This window comes from Corvus hawaiiensis, chromosome 13 (assembly GCF_020740725.1).
Source record: "Corvus hawaiiensis isolate bCorHaw1 chromosome 13, bCorHaw1.pri.cur, whole genome shotgun sequence".
NCBI classification, from domain to species: domain Eukaryota; kingdom Metazoa; phylum Chordata; class Aves; order Passeriformes; family Corvidae; genus Corvus; species Corvus hawaiiensis.
This window is the reverse complement of record NC_063225.1, coordinates 19,093,327-19,119,178: the sequence shown is the minus strand read 5'-3', so window position 1 is coordinate 19,119,178 and position 25,852 is coordinate 19,093,327. Positions and strand designations below refer to the sequence as shown.

The 25,852-nt window shown below is 42.9% G+C and overlaps 1 long non-coding RNA gene across 3 annotated transcripts in view; it reads right to left on the bottom strand.

Annotated features, from left to right (window-relative positions):
- The window catches only part of LOC125332769, an 89,253-nt gene that overhangs the window by 20,976 nt on the left and 42,425 nt on the right, over positions 1-25,852 (bottom strand). For all 3 annotated transcript variants that reach the window (XR_007206601.1, XR_007206600.1, XR_007206602.1), the window contains exon 3: positions 10,129-10,197. This is a non-coding gene — a long non-coding RNA (uncharacterized LOC125332769). The remainder of the gene's footprint in view (positions 1-10,128; positions 10,198-25,852) is intronic.

Below are 25,852 nucleotides of genomic sequence, written 5' to 3'. Positions count from 1 at the left end.
TACCAGTCCCTGGGGTCCCTGTGCTGCTTGGAGATGGCCTCCATCTCCTATCAATCATTTAACACGTTCCAGTTCAGTGCAGTTAATACAGCTCAGAGCATGGATCTTGTCTGGAAGAATCTCTCACTTACTGCTCTTTTTCTGCAATCCCTTCCCCAGTCTCATGTTTCTTCACCAGCCTTATAACCTCTTGGCAATGGTTCAGCTCTTTTTCACTTTAAAAATTCATCTGGTGCTCATGAAAGATGCCGAAATGCCAACACTCAAAACTGCAGCCTGATGTCCTCCCACAGAGCAGGCACTGCAGGTACAGGGAGGCTGTGTTGTGTGGCACTGACCTAATAATGCAACTCAGCCCTTTTTATGAGGTGCAGTCTTTGGAGGTCAATTAGTTACATTTACAAGCAAATTCATTTTTCACCTTCCAGCTGAGAATATGCAAGATCCAGCCATACAGAATTGGACTAAATATCCCTCTGGCCCCGGTATCCTGGATCTCCTTGTGTCCAAGCTAGATGCTCAGGGAGGAAGGCAAGAGGGAAAGTACTAGCCCCAAATACCCTTCTACAGAGTGCAGCTCAGAGACTTCCTGGGTTTGAGGTATTGAGTGGTGCCTAGAGAATATGAATGTCTCTTCCACAGACTTCTTCATGGAAGTCTTTGGCATCTGCAATCCTACAGCAATAATCCCATAGTTTATCTACCTGTTGCAATAACCCTCATGCTCTTTTCCCATGAGGTTCACAGGACCAGAGAAGATACTGGTAATTGTTGCCTCATCTGCCAATGACCTACTCCAAGATACAGAACAAAATACAGCACATCTCTGGAACTCTGCTTTACCCGGGTCAGAACAGGAGTTAAAACAAGCAGGCTTTTCTAAGACATCTCTGGATGAAGAGGTCTGTAATGTGCATTTTTGCTATAAGGTGAACACTGGTTATAGCCTAACAGACAGGCAACAAGGTCAAACCACCAGGTCATTAAATGGTAGCAATGCAATGCAGCTCATCTGGAGAAAATACAAAACATGCTCTTAGAAGTAGGCCTGGAGCTCCTTTCTCATCCTCCCTATTGATCGAAGGGTAAATGCTAATACAACAGTGCTCCTACACCACAATCCTCCCTCAGGGAAATAGCTAAAAACTCTTGTGTCCCCATTCAGCATTTCTGGAGGAAAGGTGTACACTGAATATTTGCAGTGACAACTTAGGAAGCAGTGCAAGTTGAAAGGATTTAGAAATATTCAAAATTAAAGACATCTGAAGAAAAATTTCTATTACATGTTTGCCAAACACAAACAAGGTTTCCTGGGAAATGTTTTGAGTTTTCATTGCAAACCACCGTTGCTGAAGGCAAAATTGTAAATATGAGATAACAGAGTGTTTCCCCTCTGCTTTTTCGACAGAAATATGACTGCATTAATAGAAAGATTATTTCTTTAAGTTTACTAAATCTTTGTTAAAACTAATCTTTGCTAAACCAACTCAACCAACCCTTCTTAAAAACCTTTAACAAATGGAAATGCCAACAGGTGATGAGAAAGAAATAAAAATGAAATTTTTGCCATTTAGAAGATTTGGTGAGTTAAAAAGAAGATAGAAAATTAATTCTAGAAGAGAGAAAGAAACTGAAAGAATTTTTAAAGGTAGAATCCTACTGGAAATCCAGTGTCATCCATGGGATTTCAAAGAGATAGTTCTGCGCCTGAGCACCTTGGCATTGATTTATTGAAAAAGGAAAGTAGCTGTTGATCTTTCTCCTGGTGCAATTCCAAATTGCTTAAGTTCACTGAAAAGTTTATTGTTTGAGTCTTACCCAGGCAGAGCAGAGCAAACTGACAGTGAGTATATTTATTCTTCAGGGCTTTGGACAAAGCCAAAGTGCTTTAGTCTGCATGAGGACCAGGGAATACATATTTTGTAGATTATGACTTTGGAAGAGTTTTCTCCAAAAAAGACAAACATGGGTTACAGCCATGGAATATTCAGTATTTCACAACCACAGCTACTTCCTTAACTCATTTCTACAAAACACAGCAATGTACTTCAGATAATACCATGGATTGGTGTTTGCCCGGACTAAGTCCATTAACTCCAGTTTAAGCACTAGCAAGTGTTACTACTTCTGCCCATTTTCTATCCAAATATTTTAAAAAATTCTTGGGATGTGGGTATGTATGTTCTGGAATACATTATGAAAAGACAGTATTTTTCTGATAGCTTTGGCAATATTTCTCCACACTACCAATCGTGACAAGAACTTTCAGCTGTCTCCCAGACTTTTTCACAACTTATTTATGTGCAGCTATTCTTAAGTCAATGCATTCCTCATGATTACACAGGAGACAGACTGGCAAATATCCTGTATGAAGTAATCAGCCACAGTAACCATGCTCATAATGTAACATGACAGCTCTTCACTCAGCGACTTTGCAAAAGAAGCTCTGCTATTTAGAACTGTTATTTTTATTTTTATTTTGAGTTTACACAGTAAGAGATTAAGCCAGAATTGTCCTCAGGCTAAATGAGAGCAAAGTCTGTGCGCAGCTGGAGTATATGAAGCCTTGTGTGGCTGTTTTCCTCTGGGTAAACCGCGAATGACACCCACCTAGACAATGGAATCCAGATTGAGCAAGGTAAAACCTCTCATGACTTTACCCAACTTTAAGTTATAAATATTCAGAGTATAGAATCGCAGAGTCAGGGGATAGTTTAGGTTGTAAGAGTCCTTATAGGTCATCTAGATCCAACATCCTGCCATGGGCAGGGATACCTTCCACTAGACCAGGTTGCTCCATACCCCATCCAAGCTGGCCTGGAACACGTCAGGGGTGGGGCATATACAGCTTTTTTTATTTAAACCATGAACACGAAAAGCTTTATTGTCTTGTATCCAAAAATCTACCACCTTGCTCCACATGCAAAAATTTCAATTATGACCCTATGCTGTAGAAAATAGTAATGTATTTATATTTTACATGACATAAGGTGGGGGGAGATTAAACAGAATGAGCAAGAGCAAAATACTAACATAATTGAAAGAGAGAAATTAATCTCATGGCATCAAATACTTGTGATAAAAGTACAATGTGAATGTAAAAACACCCCGCCACATAAGGCTCAAATTGAGCTGCATCTGCAATGTGGTGAATGAGCATCATGTCAAATCCAGCAAGATTCACACTGCACTTTCATTCCACATAATTTCTTAAGGCAACAGCAGTGACAATACTCCTCATCTTTATGCTTATTCCCAGCTCTTTACATGCACCTGCCTGCTCTCACAGGACTGCCACAGATTTGCACACTGTTAATTTTTACAGATGGAAGAGCACACAGAAGTTTCTGAGCTGGGCACAGCAGCCTCCCTTGCTGCCGGGCCAGTGTTGATCCTGCAGGCCACGGTGCAGGGCAGGTTTCCCAGCTCACTTCCCACAGCAGTGCAGAACCTGATACAAGCTGCCAAGTACCTCAGGAGCTCTGTGCTGCCCGACCACAGGAGAGAACTGAAAGCCAGCCTTGGAATGAGCCTACAGGATTGGACTCTTTTGGCATCCAGGACACACGATTCCCAAATCTGGGAGAGAACTGAACTGGACCAGGAAGCTTTGGCTGTATCCACACCGAAACTTTCCTTCTCAGTGGTTTCTGCTGCTTCTTTGATTCCTTAGAAGCTGCTCCCAAAAGCTGCTCCATTCAGTGCTGTTTCTCCTGGCTGCTCACTTTGTCTCCCACCACTCAACATTTAAATGTGGTTCCCCTGAGGGGAGCCCCCTCTCTTTCCCTGTCTTGTTCAGGCACGTCCATACTCTCCTGCAGGCCCGTGGAACAGGCTGCAGAGCAGGCTGCAGTATAAACACAGCTGCATCTGCAATTTCCAAGGGATCTAATGCACAGACACTCACTCAGCTCCTCTGGCGCTGTGCAAGAAGTGAACTCAGCAAACTTTTAAAAATAGCATTTCACGTTTTGATATCTTACTTGAGTTGATCATTCCATCAGCATGGGAGTATTTGCTTAACTGACAGCTGACTGAAATTCATGCAGCTCCATTTTTAGGCTGCAGGAGTGTTAAGAAAACCATGAATACTAATACTTTATAGAATCTGAGTGCATGAACCAACACACTTTTATGACTCATCTGTGACACTATTTAAGCATTCTAAAGAGTGAGAAGTTGAACAATGCACAGATGGTTTACTTCACATCAAAAGAAATTCATATTTTCATACTTCATGACAGTAGTTTGAATTCAGTGAGGCATTGTAATAGATAAGCTGGAACTGCTGACATTTGCAAGCAGTTTAATGGCTCGGTATCGAGTGCTGCAGGCATAAACTCCAGCTGACAAAACAGTTTCTCTCGAGTTTATTGGGAGGTTAATACAGGATGGACTGTGATGATAATGGTTTTCAGGTTCAGCCCTTTGTAGAAAGGTCAAGCCACAAGCACAAATATACTATAGACTCCAGCATTGCCAGAGCCACTGCAATTTAGCAGCAATTGTAATTACAATTGTTGCATCTACAAGTGGAAGTAGAGGTCACAGGTAAAACAGCCTTTCCTGAGTTCTTGCTGAGCATGCTATATTTTCATGACTGAAAATTAAATTTTAATTATTGCTTGCTTTTACAATAATTTCTGTCTTCTTCCTGAGAAATTTCCTGACAGATTTTGCCCAAACGGACATGTTTCTAGTCAGGAGCAGCTGTAATATTTTGCCATGAGAAAGTTTTCTTCAAAACATTCCCAGCCAGCTCTCCTTTTAATACAATTTGTTCATTTAATGATCAAGCTTTTCTGGTAACTCTAGAAACAAAGACATTGAAAGGCTCTGCCTCCCTCATGCTCTGTTACTGCTTTTTCTTCCTACCTGCAGCCACAGTTTTGTAGCTGTGTCCAGGGAGTGGCTCTAGAATTTGAAGAACTGCCAGCCTGAGGGATGTGCATTTAACAAGCAAAGTTTAGGATATTTACTAGCCAGGCTTCAGCACACCTCAGGCAATGGGCCAATATCACTGGAGATGGAAGGAAGTACTAGCAACTCTCTAACAAGTTTTAAGCACACAATAAATAGAAAGATTTGAGCCAAGAGAAAAATATCACCTCTGTAGTCCTTGGCACAGGGAGAAGCAGAAGAAACAAATCTGGAAAACCTTGTAACTGTGGGAAAGTCAAATGACACTGGAACTAAAGAAAGAACAATTTCTTTCCCACCTGAATAGCCTTACAGAGAGCATCAGCAACTGCTATTCTCAGCCACTGGGAGCCAAAGCTGCTAAGTAGAAGCAGAAGAGAGGGAAAAAACCCCCAAAATTTACAGCAGCTAGCACTGGAGTTCCAAGGACAACGAATGCACAACTTTCACACAGAAATGGCTACAGGGAATTTCTGTTGAAATTTATGGTAAGGAATCACTTAACACGATTTTAACACATTGAAGTCACATGATTCTTTAATCACATTCATTAAGTGTGATATGAGTGAGAGTTCCTTACAGAAACGATGAATTAGAGGAAGCATAAACTAGACTAGAGGATTACCTACCTCGCAGTATATAGGAGTAGCTGGCCCTATATATATGCCAGAAAAACATAATCTTTAGCTACACTTATGATAGGCACATCCACCGTAGATATTCTAAACCCCATATGCTACCACACTTGCACAAGTCATTCCTAGTGGTCTCAAACCACTGTTATTTTTCTAACAACTCTGTCTCTACTTACATCCAACCCCTCAGCCTTGTACTTGCCCTAAAAAGAAACATCTAGGGCCAAATCTGGATGATTGGTCAGTATCAGATATAGACCTTCCCCATGGGAAAATCTCTTTCATCAAATTTTAATGCTTGCTTCCAAGCTTGCAGCTTCAGCCACAAAGCACAGAGGATAAAATGAATCTCCATCATCATTAAGTGTACAATTTTGAAAGTTCAAGAGTGCCCATAATTCCATTTGGATTTCCATTTAGGATGAGACCACTGTTCCACAAATTACACTGCCTATCAAATATACAGCTTTTGTAAAGTGACACTAAATCTCGTTTCCTAATGTTGTCTCAGTGATCTCATGTTGTAAGTACAAGTACACAGACAGAGAAAAACAGGGAAGGAACTTCTCAAGACCCTCTTGATGATTCCATTATACTGCTCCTTCTCAGAAAAATATTATAAATTTGAGAAACAGACAATTTGCATCCTGGATGTCTATTAGCAAAGTCATTACAATCCCATTATTAGATAAGATTACAATGTAAAAACAACTTCAGTGCAATGCAGTGGAGACCCACTGGTGACCTTTCAGAACGAAATTACAATAAGCTTCCTCTGAAGATGAAATCACAAAGAAAATTGGACAGATTTAACTCAGCTCCTACAGCTTTTCAGAATAACATAAGGAAATAAAGACTGCTATTTAAAGAAATACTGTATTATAGACAGTAAAGCCCAGCAACATGTGATCCAAGTACTTTTGCATTTGACTGTTTTCAGCCTGCCCAAGTGTTACCATTTTGGTGTCTATTCTGCAGTAGATGACAACATCTGAGCGCAGCAGATCTCATTTGTGTGAGCTGAACGTACGGGTGGACATGAACTACCTGAGTCCTGACACTCCAATCCACACAGACAGGAGAGCAGCACAGAAATACTGCAAAGCCCCAGTGAGCAGAACTGGTGCTTGGCAATGCAAAGCACCTGTGTGAAAGGATGCTCTGCAAGGCAACATTTACAATTGCTCATGGATCACCTAAATGTTTAGACCCTAATTCAACATAACTTCTACACAGATGTTTTGTTCTAAGCATGCATCCAAATTTCAGTACTTTTTCAAAAGTGGGTGGACATTTGTACCGGGTCCTAACACAGGTGGAAAAAATGCTGTATTTACATATTACTTCAGTCTGAGTAGGCAAATAACGTCTGGGTGATTTAACCAAGGAAAGACTGTTTTTGATGTAATATATTTCTTAGCCCTTTTAAAATAAGCCAATCAATAGTCCTTCCATTTCCTCTCTGTCCCACTGGACTGCAGTAGCAAGATAATTTTTTTCCCCCAATATTCATTCTAGTTTTCCATTAGCTTAACATTCATCCTCTGACTAATCTTCAAAACAATCTACTCTCCTCTTCAGTGCTAGGATCCTCTAAAATGATTATATGATAAAACACACTCTATATATGTTGTTTATATATTTTTTTTAAAGATAAACCCATGCTAAAGCCTAGATACTGCTATGGCTGAGGGAAGGGTTAGATGGACAGAGCTCAAAACAAACCTAATTCTTATACTTCTTTTTGGTCAGACCAGCTTCCAATTAATGTATCACAACCCTCCACTGGCCCCAAATAGAGCAGAATTGGGACAACTGTTATTTGAAATGCTAAAAAGGAACAGAGGTGCTAACACAAAGCAGTGCCTGTAAAAGCTACATTCACTTCACTGATTACAGAGAGAGAAGATTTGTGTGAAATGATAAACACCCAGATTACAATCTCCCATCCAACCATAAAATGTAGCTTATGTCCTGGTGAAGCACTATCAATAAAGATAACGAACATCAGCAAAGGTCTGAAAGGACAGCATCATGAATGTTGCTAAAGAAATGCTTTGGGCATTTTCAGATAAAAAATATCTGCAGCAGGTGTAAAAATAGAAAACACAATTGAAGCTTGAATGATTATTCCAGAACTAAGGTTTGCTCTTCCAAACTTTTTCTGGGAGAAGTTGCTATGTGAATACAGTATATGTGCTAAGACATAACCCAAGAAGGTATGCAAAAATAAATAATGCACTCTGTGATTGACAAGGTTACTCAAGCACAGTCCTTGTCACAAATCCTGCAAGTCATCACATTCAGTGCTCTCTTCTAGACATCCCAGATAACTTCAGACACTAGCTCTGAGCTTTCTGTGTAGTCACTATTTCATTAAAAAAAAGAAAAAATGTTGAATTTCAAGTTTAAAATCATGTCCCAGCTGAATATTTTACTGAGAAGGTCAGCTGGAATGCTCAAACCCACCCCAAATCATCATGAACAAGTGCCAAAAATCACAAATGTGTTGCATTCAGCTGCCAACAGTTTCACCTGGCATTGCACATCTTGGTCACAATACAAAAATCTGTGGTATGGGAAGTGCTGACAGTGCAGCACAGCCAAAAGAATAACATCTATCAGTATCACAGGTCTAGCAATCTGCAGAGTAAGTGCTACGTCTGTCCAAAATCTCATGCTCAACCTCAGATCCCAATCATTAGAACCCAGGCTGGAAGAAGATTAGGAAAAGTATTTGTCACTACAGAAATGCCTCCAGATAATTTGGAGCTACAAGGAGCATCATGGATGTGTCATATTTTCCTATAAAGCATCCTGTACTCAAGAATACTGCCCAGATTAGACTGTACTGCAGTTGTTGTATCCTTGTATTCTGCTCGGGCTTAAGGTCCCAGACCTGCATGATTTACACCCATGTTTTTCCTTATCTCTGTACTCAGTCCAGGCAAGTTCAGATGAAAGTTCAGATGTTTGCATCTGAACCCTGGAACACACAGGAATCTTTGCAGGACCAAGAAAGGACAAGTTAAAGCACTGTTATTGGTAGCTCATATTTTTTTAAACTGATCCTGGCCCAAAGGTACAGAAAAGTGGAAAAGGTTTGAATGATGTTTTCAGTGTCACACATCTGTTGCTGTTCAGTGCATAAGAAAAAGTCATGCTGGGAATCCATGGAGATTGAGACACATATGGTTTGGCAGCACCATCATAAATTCCTGTTACCACATTAAACTAATTGACTTTGAAGAAGGAAAAATAATTAGGAGATAGAGAATTCTTATGGCAGAAAAACACATAGCATTAATGAGCATTGCTACTTATTGCTCATAAGCCTGCCTGTCTATTTTTGATACACAAGTGCTCTACTGCACACTAGCTGGAAGTGCTACATAAGAATGTAAGAATGAAAAACCACTTTGTGTAAGTTCTATCAGGTTATTCAGAATAGAAGTAGAAAAGTTGACAGCAACACAGATCAGACAAAGAAGATGACAGCAATACAGATCAGAAAAAAGATGACAGCAATACAGATCAGAAAAGAACAGGAAATTGCAGGATATGATGAGGAGTAAAAGAGGGACAAAGTAATTTACCAGTAAAGGAGACCTAGGAGGCCTCTAGATGTTTCTGAGATTGTGCAAAAGAGAGAAGCAAAACCTAGACTCAGGACCAAGCCTGCATATGAGAAAGAAGTGCAGTGTCTCTGCCTGCCTGCAGACAGGGCAGGTACAGAAAGCAGCAGATAAGCATCTTTACAGTCTGAAGGGGTTCTGTTCTTGTCCTGTTCTCAGAATCCTGTAGCAAACCTGATGACCTTACTGAGCTACTTTGGTGCCACTGAGCCCTCTCCCCTCAGGTGACAGTGGTCAGGAACAGCTTCAGTGAAGTCAATGGAAACACTGCAGTATGGCAGAGTGGTGAGTTCAGACCAGATCAAATGTATGGTCAGGAATGGAAACTCGGGAGGGAAGTATCACAGGAAGCCTGGTCGAAGTCAAAGAGAAACTGCAGCCTCCCCTTCAGGCACTGAGTGCCACATGGCACTCAGCTGCTGCCTGAGAACACATGCACAGGCAGTCAGAGAAGCTGAGAATGAGAATCTCTCTCCTAATCTGCAGGCAGAGGCTTTTCCCAGGTAAAGCAGAGCTGGCAGTGTCCCCTTCCCTCACTGCCAGTACAGCCCTAGGGCTCTACACCACAGCTTAGTTAATACACTGAAGATCTCCCAGAAAACTCCTCTCCCCCATACAGGACTCCCTGCTCTGGGACTAATGGGTCTTAAAAAAACCAGTCCCTATTCTTAATCTACATAAGGCACAGCTTAAGTGCTTTGAAGCCTCCTACTTTAAAGTGAGAAAGGGACGGAAAGCAGGACAAGGAGGAAAGAGTTGTAGGAGTCAGGGGGGCCATGGAGAAGCTTATCAGGACACATTCAGCTGATGTGGCCACAGATTACCCATCCAGAAATGCTCTTGTGCTGTTTTCCCTGAAGCTTGTGGCCAAAGGGAGATTTTGATAGAACAGAACAAGAGAGGCTGTGGAAGAAAGAGATTACATAGACCATTCCTACCTTGTGTGCACAGGGAGGTCAACAGGAGCATTTTTCTTGACTTTGGTAGAAGTGAGATCATCAGTCACACTGCAATTCAGATAAAGGAAAAGTGGGGGATCAGGTAAGAGGGAGAACATGCACACATTAAAAAATTTCCACTCGAGCACAAGACTTAACTGTGTCCTTTTTTCTATCCAGTACAGAGCTTATGGAGTAAAATAGGAAAGGCCAGATTAGATGAAACTGATAGACTAATAAAATATGTAATAATTACTAGAATTAATGAAAGCACTTTCCTAGCTGGGCAGGCAAAAATGGAATTTGGGATTTTTGTTGTGTAACTGAATGAAATTTTTAAGTTAAGTCTCACTTCAGGCATGCAAACCCCATCATTTTCTGCTTACATTATGTCTACAGCAAAAATAGCAAACCAGAAAATTACTTTTGCAATATAAAAACTCCCTAAAGGAAGACACTGCTAATCTGAGCTGCTGTGGAAACAAAAGGCAGATTTAGAAGTACTGGACATGGAAACAATAACAGTTAAAGGAAGGGCCTCAATGAAGTGATAGATTCTTCCCTGTCCTGCCCCAGTGACACAAGAACAACAGAAATTGTATTTCTCAAGAGTCTGGGATCCAGCTGCTTGCTACTCTGAAGTTTTTGAGAAGCAGTATCTCCTGGGATGATTTTATTTTTGGTGACTAGAACTGCTCTGCTACCCTTTCCCTTCTTCCAGGAGCAGCTGGGTGCCAGTTAACTGCAGCTGCTCGCCAAGGCTTGCTGAACTAAAAGAAGCTACAGGCAGTGTCTGGGTCTTGCTCACAAAGACAGACTTGAGCACAGTTCCACTGAACTTACAGCCAGGACCTGCATGGTGTGAGCCAAGATCAGGAATGCAATCGGGGAAAGAGATCCTGCAGCAGATGTGGCAACACTCAGAAGGACTCCAGGAAGAACAAGAGCTCCCACTGCAGACAACCACTGGAGAAGTTCACCAGCAAAACTGCAGCCTGCAGGCAGTTATGGTGCCTTGAGCTTTACAAGGTTGGCAGAAAAAGAGAGAGCTGTTGCAGGGTAAATCCATGAGGCCTCATTTTCATCTCACCTGCTCTCCTTCCATTTCAGTGAAGTTCTGGATTTAAACCAGGGGCAGGAAGAGCAAAATCTGCCTGAGAACAACTATTTCCACTAGATGAGCCAGTAGGAACCATTCCAGTCACTTCTGGCCCATCTGGGACCTTCTGTGCTTTTTGGTCTCCAATAATTTCTTTTCCAAATGTGCTAGGAGAGCTTCCTAGGACCTGTCATCTACTGAGCTAAAACCTTCCAGCACTCCCTGAGGCTCATTTAAACTGGGTACAGAAGTGGACATGGATTTTTAGATGGCTCATAAACTCTTTAGATCTTTAGTACTATTATTCGTAGTGGATGATTTTATAACACGATTCAGGACTTCAGGAGGGATTGCTCAAAACCATACAAGATATTATTAGCATGTGTCACAGCTGGAAACTTCCTTTTACTGTGCTATTTTCTAAATGTGAGATTCTTCACTGTTGCTCTATTTTCAGGCGAGCAGAATTTTTGAGGGATCTTGGAAAATCTCAGTATTTGACAGGAAGCAGATTTGTCCAGGATATTTTTTCCACCAAAGAAGTAAAGCACACAAATTCCCTTCTCAACATAACTCTTCTTTCATTTCAGAAAAAATTCAAGATTCTTATTAAAAAAATCCACATGCATATACAAACAAAGAGCAACTCAAAGTACAAGTCATCACCATAAATCAGACACCAAGAAATCACTCTTCCAGTTTTAAAAGCAAATAAATTTATCTTGGTAGAAGTAACCTTCATTGCCAAGGCAAACTGGTTTTTTACTAGTCTTTGGAGATATTTAATAAGCAGTATGTACCCTTTTAAAATCCTCTTACACTGTTAACATACATTTCTTAAGGCCAATGAGGCAAAAAGAAAATCATAAAATGTCATTAGAGTATTGCCAGAAGCTCTGCAGATACAAAATTTGCAAGACTTGCATATCCAGACTTAATACAGTCAGCAGCAGCAGCACAGTTAGAGCACTGTACTCAGATCTGCAGCTGCTTCCCCCTCCATAAGGAAATGGAAGGCAAACACAGGGTTATCACTTCCTTCCTTCTGCTTACTGAAATAAAATGTAAACTCCAATGGTTTCTGGATTATAAGAGTCTAAGGAAACAAAAAATTCAAGACACCAAATAAAACCCCATCCATTTTCTGGACACGGAAATGGTTCAGAAATCAAAATGTGATCCATTTCAAGACTGGTGCAGTGGTTAGACATACTGGTTTAATATATGCTTTTCTGCTAGGGGTTTCCTTATGTGTCTCTGTTTCTGATTGCTCTGAAAGAAGATTCCTTAAACAGACTACCTTGGCAATGAAACTAGTCCTTAAAGTCAGTATAAATCAAATACTAATTAAACATGGAGCAGTGGAAGGAAACGCTGTTCAACTGATGATTGGGTTTGCAGTGCTCAGGTTGGAGCTACTGTTTGGGAGTATCCACAGACCAGCTACAGCCCTGCCTGTAGCTGAGCATGTAGATGAGGGGCTGTGCCAAGCTCTGGCATCACCAGCACTGCTCTGTGCCCGCTGCTGTGATGTCTTTGCTGCACTGCAGACACAGCTGGGGCTGAAGGGGCCATGTGCTGCACAACATGGTACCTACACTCCCCACTTACGTCTGGTCCACAGGAGAAATGTGAATTTCTGAATCTCTCATGTAACTTTTCATGCTTGGCTTGGACTAGTACCTATTGCTTTGAGTATATAACTTACTTCAGTTTGTAAGGATCACTCATTTTTTTCCTTCCAAAGTTAGGTTTACTCACGTGAATTTTCCTCTCCCTCAAATGCAGTTGTGAAAAATCAGTGTGTAAAGGGAATGCATCACCCCACACAACCTGCAGAGCTGTGGTAGCCCTTTTTTCTTTGAATTGTGCCTCTGAAACCTGTTCAGCTCAATGCACATATCTGCAGACAGCAAGCACACACTGGATACCCCCCTGGAGATTTAGCTTTTCTTTCGTCTTTATTGTTAACTTAGTGAGACTAAAAGCTTACTCTTTTTTTTTCTGTGTAAAAGGAAACCATATAAACCTCATTTTGCCCCAAAACTATATAAACATTTACATGCAGCCTCTTTAGTCTAATAAAAATATTAATGAAGCTGAGTTTCAGCATCTGTGTTTGATTCTCTCACTTTGTCACAGCTGACATAATTTTTCTAAACTCATCATTTTCTGCCTATTCATAAATGAAAAGAATAGGGCTCCTATGAGAGCTGTGCATGGTAAAAGATGACAATTTGCTGACTTATTACTACTCCAGCAGATGAGGTTGGTCGTTTGCATTTACCTCGGTGCAATTAGATAACAAACGCGAAAGGAAAAGAAAGGCTCTGGGGATCTACACATGAACTACCTGATTGGCTGCACTGCCACTAAAACCAGAAGAACCTTCAAAATGGAGTGTGAGCCTTTTTCTCACAGAGAAGCTTTGGCATTTTACTTATCTTGTTTATATACAGGCAACTGTCCCCAGTGCATATGCACAAGATTAAATCAGAAAAGCTTATTCCTGCATAGGAAACCAATCTGATAAAAGGCAATCTGATTCTATTTTAATTTTACTAATTATGAACTGCACAACTACCAATTTGTCATACAAATGTATTTGTAAAAATATAAACCAACATTTTTTTGCCTACACAGACTTTGTTTCTGGTATGAAAACTCATGCATGCAGAGAGTCTCTGAGAGCTGTTCTGAGAGGAATGATCTATTCAGTTCCCAAATTATCCCCTACCACTATCAGTCTTAGAAGTTCTGCTTATCCACATATTCAAATTACATCTGTCATCCTCATGACCCACTTTTCTTCTTACATGTGAGGATACACAATTTCAGAAGCTTGAGGTCCCTCTGGGATTGGCATATGGAGTTACACAAATAGATGGATCTGGAAACAGTTCCGTTCATGTGGCTGTGGGAAATCTCACACATACTGCTGCCTTTGGAATTGCACAAGTTACAGCATAGGGATCACACATAACTGTTTTCATAAAATCAGAAGGAAAGAATTAGAGCAGCCTTACTGATATAAAAGCTGATGGCAACATGTCCTCCAGGTGCAGAAAGGAAAGTAATGCTAACTTGAGAGAACACTTCACTTGACAGTGAAGGCTGAGAAAGAAATAATCAATCTTCTCTCCTCTCCATCAAAAATTCAGCTGCTGAGTGTTTTTGTGAAGAAAAGAAGGCAGTGGCAGCTCTTCCTCTGTTTATTCCCAACAGAGGACAACAAGATGTTGCTTCCCTTGCCCAAACTGCTCCCTTTGAACCTCCCAAAAGAGCCACATCCCTCTTGGGCTGTGAGCAATATTGTCTTTCTGCTTTACTCTTTAGCCTTAATGCCAATGTAACCAAAAGGACACGAACACCCAAGTATTTGCCACAGGTAAATTTGATGTGGACTGTGTACCACACCTAAACTATTGTCAAGCAATACTGAGCCCCACAATCACTTCAAACAAGATTATAACCCAAGCAAAGAAAAACAAACCAACACCAGCAGCTGAAGACCAGATTCTGAAGAACTTCTTGTCTTGTGAGAGAACTACAGTACACAGAGTTAGAAAAAGAAAGCAGAAATGTTTGAATAGTTTGAGTACCTAAAATGTTAGGAAGAACCTTATGGAAGACAAATATAACAGGAGGCACTATCACTTGTCAATCCTGCAGGAGCAGTTATTTTGTATCTTCTTGACTTTAAAACCACTTCATAAATCCCCTCTGTGGAGACAACCTCCCTGCTTCTAACCTTCTTCTGGCTCCTAACAGAATGAACCAGGTAGAGAGAACCAGTAACCAGATTTGTCTACAGTACCCAAGCCTGCTCTGTACAGGAAGGGAAAAAAATAAATGGGACACTGGGAGAAGGAGAAGCTGAAGGGAAGTTCAGGAATTAGGCTTCTTTTCAATCCCAGGTAGAAAACATGTAAGCTTTCTCTGCTTCTCATTCTTCCTCAGTATCCAGTAAAAAAAAAATTAAAAAATGATGCAAACTACAATTGTGAATCACAAGAACAGCAATGGGAAATAGCCTTTACACAGCTTTTAGAATTCTTTAGTCTAAAGGCAAAAAGAACACAGCATGAAAGAGTGCTTCAGACTGTTGTGTAGACTAAAATGTGGTCTATATCCCTGTAAATCCTTATCTTTCATTGTGTTTCTATGTTGTCAGTGTAAGCCTACAACTTGGGCTATATCACAAGAGAAGACATGCTCAGTTTGCCTTCCAGTCCTGTCTGCCATGGTGCAGCACTCCCCAGAGATGTTAGGCTGTTTGCAGAGCAGACTAAGCACACAGTGGGAGCATGATCCCTGTTAAAAACAGGTTGCTGGAATTGGCTTTCACACAGGATAATTAATTAATGAGAAGAGCTGTGGTTAATGTGTAATGCTGATAGTTGCTGTTTACTTGTTACAGGATAATGAATTTGTTGCAAGTAAATGGATGCTTTGAACAGTTAATGTTATGTCAAGTTAATATCTTTGTTTTCCCTATAATTTAAATTAATAATAGTTAATGTTAACATATTTCAGTGATGGAGAAGCTGGGAATGTTCTAGAATACTGGTGATGTAATTGAAGGAGGAGTTTGAGTGAGAGTTTAGCATAAAAGGGGTATATGCAAGAAGATCATTGGGTGAAGACCAAACCTATGACAAGACCCTAGACAACGGGAAGCAAACACCGAGCCAATTAAAGGGACTGACTCAACTCCAGCCAATCATCTCAGCCCTAGGAGGAGGGCAGAGGGGAGGTGATGGGCGGGGTCTGTGGGGTATAAAATGTGGCATCATGGGCCTCGAGGGTGTCTGGCTACTGGCTTAGTAACACTCAGCGCGGCATTTCACTGTGTGTTGTTGGGGTCTCCTCCCCCGCCATGGAGCCCTGGGAGAGGGGCCCTGAGGGCACAGACACGGGGTTTCCCTGCCCCTGCTCAGCCTCGTTCCCATTGGTTGGTTTGTGTTCCCCTGCGCGGGCAGAAGGACCCTTGGTCCCGTGACTGGAACAGTTCCTCGGCAGAGCTCCGGCCATGCGGCTGGAGAAATAAACATCTCTGAAACATCTAGCAAGAATCCGTCCATATATATTTCCTTTCCACGGGACTCCTGGTTTGATATATGCATGTTGCAGTATCCCCACTGCAACATAATGGTGGAGAATTGTGAGCAGAACGATCCCCGATCCCTAAGCGACTGATTTGTGTGAGTAAACCCTGGAAACTTTGGATTCCTCTTCTTGGTTTTGCTTTGCTATTCCATATCTAAACTATGGAGGAACCGTGGGAAGACTCTTGGCTCTCAGAGCCGCATATGGACATTTATCTTAAAAAGATTCTTGAACAACGATTTGTAAATTTTAGCTTGATTCAAGCTCAAAAAGAACTGAAACACTTCCTGGCATGGTTGTTTAAGAACTTTTTTCTATGTTTCTTGGGATTTAATTCTTACGAAGGGCTTTTGGAAAACCGTTTGGACACAGTTAATATTGGAGTAAAAATATATGCTGATGGAAGAATATTTTCGTGAATATTATTTAATTACCGAGACTGTTGAGCAATGTCAGCTGTGTCCTGGCGAAGGGAAGACTGGCACAGGGACCGTGCGGCCCAGGCCACGTGCACCGAGTGCTCTGCGAGCAGCAGCGAGGCAGTTCCCGCGTGCAGGCGGAGCCATGCGAGCCGCAGTGTCGGTGGCAGAGCGAGGCGCGGCGGGACCCGGCGGTGCCCGCATGGCCCCGCGCAGCGCGTGGTGGAGCGAGCCCCGGGAACGCCCGACCGAGAGGGGCGGCACGCGGGCAGCGGCTGGTGGCGATGGCGGTAGAACGGAGCCATGCCCAGCCGAAATGCGCGCTGGAGCAGGGCGCGGGGGAGTCATCGCTCGGGGGCCCGGCCGAGACGTGGGTGCAGCGCCCGGCATCGGCAGCGAAGCTGCGACCAGAGGAAGCAACACATGGAGAACTGAGTGGCGCGGCCCGGCCCAGCCCGCGCAGCCCCGAACGCGACCCCGGGAAGAGCGCGCAGGCACGAGCAGCCCCGACAATTCCAACATGGGAGCGACCAAAGGAGAGAGCAAAGACACAGCGAGACAGAAAACAGCAGCTACTCGGAAAAAGGAAAAGATCATAGTAGCTAACATCTTAGGGATAGTAAAATGGTATAATGTTAAGCAAAATTATGGTTTTATAACAAGGTGTGACAACCAGCAAGACATATTCGTGCATAGAACTGCTATTAAAAAGAATAACCCTGAAAAATGCATCCCAAGCTTGGGAGATGGAGAGGTAGTGGAATTCAAAATTATACAAGGTAGAAAAAGGTTACAAGCATCGCGGGTCACTGGGCCTGATGGTGTTCCTGTAAAAGGCAGTATATATGCAAAAAATCGTAGTCATGTTAGACAATATCTCCATTGTCAGCCCTCCCTACAGTCTCCCTTTCCTAATCCCACCTTTCCCTTTTACCCTATGTCCTATTACCCCCAGTGTATTGCCAATCTGTTTTTTTATCCATGGTTTCCCTCACAAAACCATGCTTTTGTGTTGCTGCCTGTTTTGAGCTTCCCATCCCCCCTCCCAAAGACATGTGCTCCGAGTTCCTTTGTTCCAAGCGCGGGCAAAGCCAAATGTAACTCAGACTCTTCAGCAGTGTCTGATTGGCCGCTCACCCCGGGTCCGCCCCCAGTCATCCCCTTGCCCCTTCTCCGAAATAAAAGATGGTCGAGGGGAGGCAAAGGCCCTCTCTCAGCTCAGCTACCTTCCTGTAAACATCTCTGGTCGTCTGTCTCATTTGAAGGCTTCTAACTGCAGGGAATTGAGCGAGCAGGGAGCTATATTTCTCCCTCTTTGCTTCTGCTGATGGTATTTGCTCTGCAGCTGATTCAGGTACCGATTTTAGAGCTACTAAAGTGCTAGATCGCCCGTGCTACCTCTCAAGGCTGCTCGAGGCTTTCTAAGGCATTGAAATACAAGCGCTAGCCGGTATAAAGCTGAAAAGATACCTCCACACTTTTGCCAATTGTTTCCCCTAAAATCCCTTTCCAATGCCGAGTGGGGGATGAAAATGGGGAGGGAAGAAATTAAACCCTCTCCTGCCTCAGTTTCCCCACAAAGCATGCTCAGAGAGTTCTGTCTCCCTTCTGTCAGCCTTAAGATGTTCCACAGAATCTGTTTGGACATTTAAAGACTCAGGAGGGTGGCTTGTTTTGTTTTGAAACTGTTCTTGTTATGTTTATCCAGTTGTTTTCATTCTCCTTTTATTAAAATAAAACGGGTGAGGTGTTGGGGTCCCTCCCCTGCCGTGTAGCCCTGGGAGAGGGGCCCTGAGGGCACAGACACGGGGCTTCCCTGCCCCTGCTCAGCCTCGTTCCCATTGGTTGGTTTGTGTTCCCTGCGCGGGCAGAAGGACCCTTGGTCCCGTGACTGGAACAGTTCCTCGGCAGAGCTCCGGCCATGCGGCTGGAGAAATAAACATCTCTGAAACATCTAGCAAGAATCCGTCCATATATATTTCCTTTCCACGGGACTCCTGGTTTGATATATGCATGTTGCAGTATCCCCACTGCAACAGTGTGTAATGGCAGATAGCCAAGCTAAGCCTCTTATCATTGTGTTTTGTTATATTAATGAGTTAAAAAATTCTTCACAGTTCCAATCGTGAGAGGTCCTTTCTCACAATCCCCCTGACGTGCTCACCCCTGCAGGCAGGCATTCAGCCCAGGATGCCTTGAGAGAGGCCCTGAGTCTGGCTCACACACAGTGGCACAGAGCCTCGTGTGCAGCGAGTGAGGAATTGCTGGCAGGGCTGGGCTCACGCCCAGCCTTGGGATCTGTCTCGGTTTTGAAAGACAGGTGTCTGCTAAGGAAGGCAGAAGCCCCCTTGAAGTGGCAGATATAACCCCTTTTCCCTCCAAGTTATTATATTTTGAAATCAAGGGCCTTTAGGCAAAGATGTGGGAAATAGGAATAACAGTTCTTTACTATATATATATATATATATATATATATATGTATATAACCAGTCAAACAAAACAACAACAACTATGGCAGTAACAGCAATCACAAACCCAGTCCCAGCCTTCTCGGCTGTCAGGCCCTTTCCCCTCGGGTGCAGTTCCGCTCGCAGCCGGCAGGGGCGCTGGCGGCTCCCGGTGAGCAGGGCAGGTGCGATGGTTCCCCCGCGGCTGCAGGGGGCGCTCCGGAGCGAGCTCGGGACACACGCGGCACCGATGCCCCGGGATCCCGGGAAGGATGGAACAAAGGCTTCACAAACCGCTGGGCAGCCGATCCCGGGCTCTCAGGAACAGCAGGCTGGAATGGCAGGCTGGAGCGGCAGGCTGGAACGGCAGGCTTGAGCGGCAGGGACGAACGCAAATCCTGGGTGGCAGGCGAGATGTATCCAGATGGGAGAACCCCACGGAGGCCCAGGCAGGCAGGGCGAGCAGGGCTACAGCGTAGCGAAAGCTCGAAGCAGCAGCGGAGCAGGGCAGCCACAGCTCGGCCTCCAGCAGGGCAGGGAAAGCGGCTTTTGGGGTCCCGGCGTTGTTTCCAGCAGGAAGAAAGAACGGCCAAAAGAAAGAAGCAGCAGCTCCTTTCTCTGCAGCTTCTCTCTCCGGACGCTCAGAGCGAACTGACCCCACACCCAGGTGTAGACAAAGGAGTAGCCAGGCCCGCCCCACTCCCCTTTTTGTCTTTCTTAAGTACAGCTATTTGTCCCCTAGCAACATGCATATGGGAGAAAATTCCTTTAACAGGAAAAAAAACTAAGACTAAACTAAAACCCCAACAGGCCCACACTTGCTCTGCAGCTTAGATGTACCCTGCTGACAGCCCTGAGCCACCACTGTCATTGCAACTTCATTTAATTTATACCAGCTTCATTATACTCTGCTGTAGAGTTGTCAATCAAAATGACAATCGATCCATTAAGGCTGCCACCAGTCAAATGCAATTTTGGATAACTCAGAGGTGGTGAACTCACTCAATGTATGAATCCTGACAAATTGGCTATCACCTCCTTCCTTCCTTTTGTGGTTTTGTTTTTTGTTTTTTTAAGTCACCATGTGAGCTATTTCTTGCATTTCTAGTAATCCTATTAACTTCCAAAGTGATGCAGCATGGGAGCCCAGTCAATCAGCCAGTCAGTGAGAATTAATGGCCAGTGGAAAGGCTTCCTGTGATAGATTGAGCTTTCATGCAAAGAAAATTGGAAATGCAAGTGAAAGAGTCAGTGGAGTAACCGCAGTAGCCTGTGGCCCTACCAACAACTGAGTGAAAAATATCTACAAAACACACAGTACAGCTCACTGGAATAACCTGACCCTCAGGTCATGTGCCAAGCAGATTGCTCAGGCCACAGAAAAGTAAGGTCTGATGTCAACACATTGTTACCAACCTCAGGTGGAGCTGCTAACTGATTAGTGGAATGAAGCTGGGGGAAGAAGAAGATGAGGCACTATGTTTTGGAGAAGATCTAAACCATCTCCAAGCCTTTTATATAAAGGTGGGGAGGCTTGTGAAAGGCCACAGAACACAAAATGATTCACCACAACTCACTCTGTGTCTGCTCACCTTTATGTCAGTTCATAGAAACCAATGGCAGTTTTTCTAGAAGGACGCACAAGAAATAAATGCGAAGTTTCCCTTCTTTTGGCACCAAAACAGTGTTTCATCATCCGAGATCTGAGATGGAACTTCAAGGCCTCAGTCAAACAGAAGGGCTAAGGCAATTTGATTGCACCTCTCTAGTCCTCTGCATTTGAAGCAAAAATCTTCTAGTTTTGGCTGCTTGAGGCATTCTGCTTCTATAAAAGTTTTTCCAATAGAAAAGCAAAAATCTCCAAATCTGACAGGTGGTTCTGGAAGATAATCCTCCTTCCAATAGGAGTAATGGGAACAAACCTAACCAGTTCAGATGCACAAACTCATACAGGAATGCTTGAAAGCCAGGATTTGGTTGTCCACAACAACAGAGGATAAGGTGTATTGGTTTCCAAGGGTCACGTGTAGGCACACCACAGTCATACAAGAGCTTCTACTGTCACACAAAAGCAAAGAGAAACCCAGCTGACCTCATTCTGAGCCTTCAACACTGTTCTTTTATAGTTTGTGATGCTTGATGCTCTGCATTAAAGCAGTGCACATAGTACCAAGAACACAAAGATCAACTTTTTCACTCTCACAAATAAGATTTTCTTGGTCCTGTAATGAAGAGAAGCAGATAAATATGGCTTGTGGTGCTCTTTAGTCCTATGTGCCACCTCCATTATCCAAATGTCACATAAGCTGCTCACTTGTATCAAAATGCATCTGGGGAAAACTTTATCACTGATGTAGTCCAATATTGTTTGATTCTGTAAACCAAGTATACATGGGTGTCTTCTCAGTTACTTCTGAAGAGATACACTTGTATCCAAAGGAAAGTCTTCACCACAAAACAATAATGAACATGTTGGGGGGGGGGGAGGTGGGTTGTTTCTGCATGTTCCACGTGATTTCAAGCAAGAGATGTAAATATTCCACTTCTGGAGTCTAATTTCTGTAGGACTGAATCAAATTACCTTTTGGAAGAAGTGACTTCTGGCTAGCACTCTACTTAATTCATTCTGTCAGCGTGTACTTTAGTGGTCTGTGTGGGAGACTGACTTTGTCCAAGACCGATGCTCTCTACTCTATAAATTGAATCCACTGATGCATAATTGAGACCTTGACTATATCAAGCATTTGCTTCACCAGACCCTCTTCTTGCTTACTTGCTGTATTTGCTCTGTGAAGAATATGCTCTTTTCATTCTGGGGAATGAAAAATTGGGAGGTGTGCTGAGCATGCTGGAGCCCTGCAGAAGTAGGTAACATTTGATATATGTCAAGTAACACCTTTGATTTCTATTTTGCTACTTCTTTTGTTTTTTTACAACATGTTTTTAAGCAAATCTTGTTGAAAGCAAGAAACAGTTAGTGTTTGTGTTGAAACAGCAATTATTCTGGTTTTGGAAAGACAAGAACCAGGCTCACTCCATAGCATCCTGTAAATCTGTGTGTATCTTACAAAGCTTACAAGGCTGCTCTTGGGGAAGCAACCCACAGTCTGGAGCCTTTTGGCAGAGCCCACCCAGCATTCGGTGGTGCCCATTGATTGCACAGCACACATAGCACCCACCCTGTCACACACTTCAGATACTTCATCTTCAAAATGAGGGAACACATTTTTACTTCATGAGTAAGTGTCCCACGGGAAGGCCAGTTTGCTTTTTCCTCTGTCAGTGCTCACTAATAGCATATCAAGATTGGTTTTTAATCATTCAGAGAGAAGCACAGAACAGCAGGATTGCCATTCTAAGTGCCATTTGTCTCTCTGTTACTGAACTTCCAGGCTTTGTTCCAAAGATATTTGAGAGATGTTAGGAAGCAGCTGCTCGCAGCCAATGTTGTCTGACAGGCACAAGTGTCTGAGAACACCAGCCTGAGCCAGGTGTAAGCAGCCCCAGCACAGAGCCCTACCCCACAGGCTGTGCTGTGTCCCACGACTGCCCCACAAGGATTGCCTGCACTTGGTTGTAATTCCAGTATCTGCTGAATCTGAACTGTCAGAAAGCTTCCCTGCTTTTCTGTGTATGCTGAAATGTGGAAAGGCACCAAAGTGCCACTAGCACCATGCAAAATGGATAACAAGAAAGGAGGAAGCAAAAATCGAATTTTAGCCAACACACTTATTTGGAGAAGCATATTTGTGGCCAAGCATCACCAGACCTTTTGACAGAGGGGTCTGTGTGTGGGTCAAGAGGACAGAACAGCTCGAAGTAGTGGTACAGGAAAGTCAGACCATTACTGCGGGGATTGCTTGTAACATTCCTTAAACTCTTTTTGCTGTAACCAGGAACTATGTGACTATGTTAGCCTGGAACAGAGAAGCTTATTCCACAAGCATAACATAGTTGCACCTCACTTGGATATACTGGAAATTCTGCTAAAACCTTTGAGGATATCGTTAATCTTTCCTGGCTTAATTTACAACAGCCTCGTAATTCTGGAGAATTTCAAACCTAGTGTTTGAGAGGGAGGACAGTGCTGAGGTTACCAACTCCAATGCAGTTTACCAGCTTGATTAAAAACTGTATTTGCCCCAGACTCCCTGCATGATCTGGCCAAGCTGCTCCCTGCCCATCTTGCAGAGAGAGAATACTCTTCCTTCACCAGTTGGTGTCCCCATGTGGGACACTACAAATGGATACTCCTTGAAGCAGGGATGGTGTTCCAGAGTACACAGCAGCACTCAGTCCAACAGGGCTCTGATTAAAAACTATCTTAAATGAAACATTGTGTCATAATGTATATAACAACAATCACCTCTGGACTGGGGAATTTTCTGTTTGACAAATCTCTGTTTATCAGCAGCACTAATCCCCACTAGAAGACCTGATCTAGAACCTTTGCACAGGAAATAAAGTAGTAACAGAGAAAATTGAGCAATCAGGAGAAATAATTTCATGTAAAACAACCTGTAGCCAAACTTCTGGAATAACCGTGCTGGGAATTCTATGTTGCACATAGAGAAGTTTGCCATCATTGTACATTCTTAGGTTTCCTTTGTCAGCTTTTATCAAGAATGTATCTGAGGTATTTTTACAACACTGATGTCACTGGCACATGTAAGTTATCTCATGATTGTCATTTATAACAAAATGGGGACAGGTTGTTACAAGTTTAACTTTTTCTGGAAGCCCTTGGCTTTCTCTGCACCAGTTAGGCAGATTGCTTTTGACATGTGGGTTGCACTTGCAGATGCCAGTCACAGAGCAGCAAAGAGCTTCAGAGCAGCCTGTCATCCCTCCAGCTCTAGAGGTCACTGCACAACAACGATTACACTCAATACTGGATCCAGAGCCTCTGACTCACCCACAGCTAAACGGACCTCGTGGTGTCATAGGGCAAGACCCACATTCTTAAGTTTTTCAGGTTCTCCCTGCATGTATAATTAATATCATATTCTGAACATTGGTTTATAGTATTCTGCAAATAAGGCATATTAAAATGGCATTCAAATGAAGACTGCTATAAAAAATAGTAAGAGTACTACCTGATAATACAAAGTTTTACATTTTCTGAATTTTTTAAAGTAGTAGTTTTTTCATTTGTTTGTTTGCTTGTTTTTTAATGAGGTTAATGCAGATGAGCTTTCTGCAGGTGTAAACTGTCCTGCCTGGAATAACTGTAGATCAATATGTACCGAAGCAGGACCCTAGGATGTGATTTCCAAGTCCTGAAGCACAAAGGAGTAAATTATTTGCAAACATATTGTGTAAAATTTGGCTGAATTACAGTGCAAAAAATCTGTTCCCAAGCTTTTAAAAGCCCAGTAAAGGTCCTTACAATTGATTTAATGCCATCCTTTGCTTAATCTGTTTTCACCTTACAGATATGCACAGGAACCAAAACGGCAGCAGTCGGGGGGTGAAATCAGATGAGACCTTTCCTAAGAAGGCTGAAACATAATCAGCTCAATTCCCCATATTCGAAAGTAGTGGTGAATATGATACCCCACCTTAATGTCTATGTACATATAGGAGAAGAAACATTCATGTGAGTCTCAGAAGCATTTGGAAAGATCCAGAGAAAAAAAAAGCAAGTTTCCAGTTTCCTCAAGTATCTTTCCACTGTCTGCTATGATGAAGATGGACAGTCCTGATGCATTATTTACAATGCTGTTGGGAATGCCCCAGAGCCAAAAGGAAGCAAATTGTAGGCAAGAGAACTGCTTTTGCAGAGCTTCTCCTGTGGAGACACAGTGAAGAGCTGCCCCGGCAGGGCAGCCATGGCTTCCCATGGTACCACAGCAGTGCAGGCACAGGTGAGGCTTTTGGGGGGTAACAGAATTATTCTTTCTGGAAAGAATCTGATACTCATGAAGCAAGATATTTCTCAAAGGCATAAAGAAGCATAAAGGCTCAGCTCCCTCCATTAACAATTCTAACTTTCCATTATTTCCTTTATTTCATGAGCCTATCAGTCACACATTAATTATGACCCTCTTTCTTCTGCAAAACAAGCCTCTTCCCCTGACCGGACTTTCCTCTCCAGCTTTCTCCCAAAGTTGTCCTCTTATCATTCACTTCCTTCCATGCTCCATGCACCAGCTCTCACCTCTTTACTCAAATCCAGCATTACTCTATCTTCTTTCAAATCCACCATGTCAAATACCTCACAGGAAAATGCTTTCAGATCAGCCCCAAGTTAAAAAAGCACTCTAATATCATGCCTATAAGTTGTCTTTTCCTCCATGTTGCAATGCATTAATATCCAGTTGTTTGGCAAGGATCAGATGCTGCAATGGTTTTTGCTGTTAGTGCAACAACAACAACAAACAGCTGAAAGCATCAACAAAGGCTGTACCGCTCACAGAGGTGGCATTTAGATTTTAAACTCAAGACAACAGGAAACATCCACCTCCCTCTGGCACAGCATCAAGAAATCTGCTGGTGCTTGACAAATAAACGTAATAAAAACAGCAACAGCAGCAGCAACTTCATCAATAGGGACCAGCCTGGGCTTCTGTGCCTCTTTCTGCCTTCCCTGTGCTTGAGAACCTGGTGGGAGGTAAGCCCTGAGGCAGCATCACAAACTGTGAGTAAGA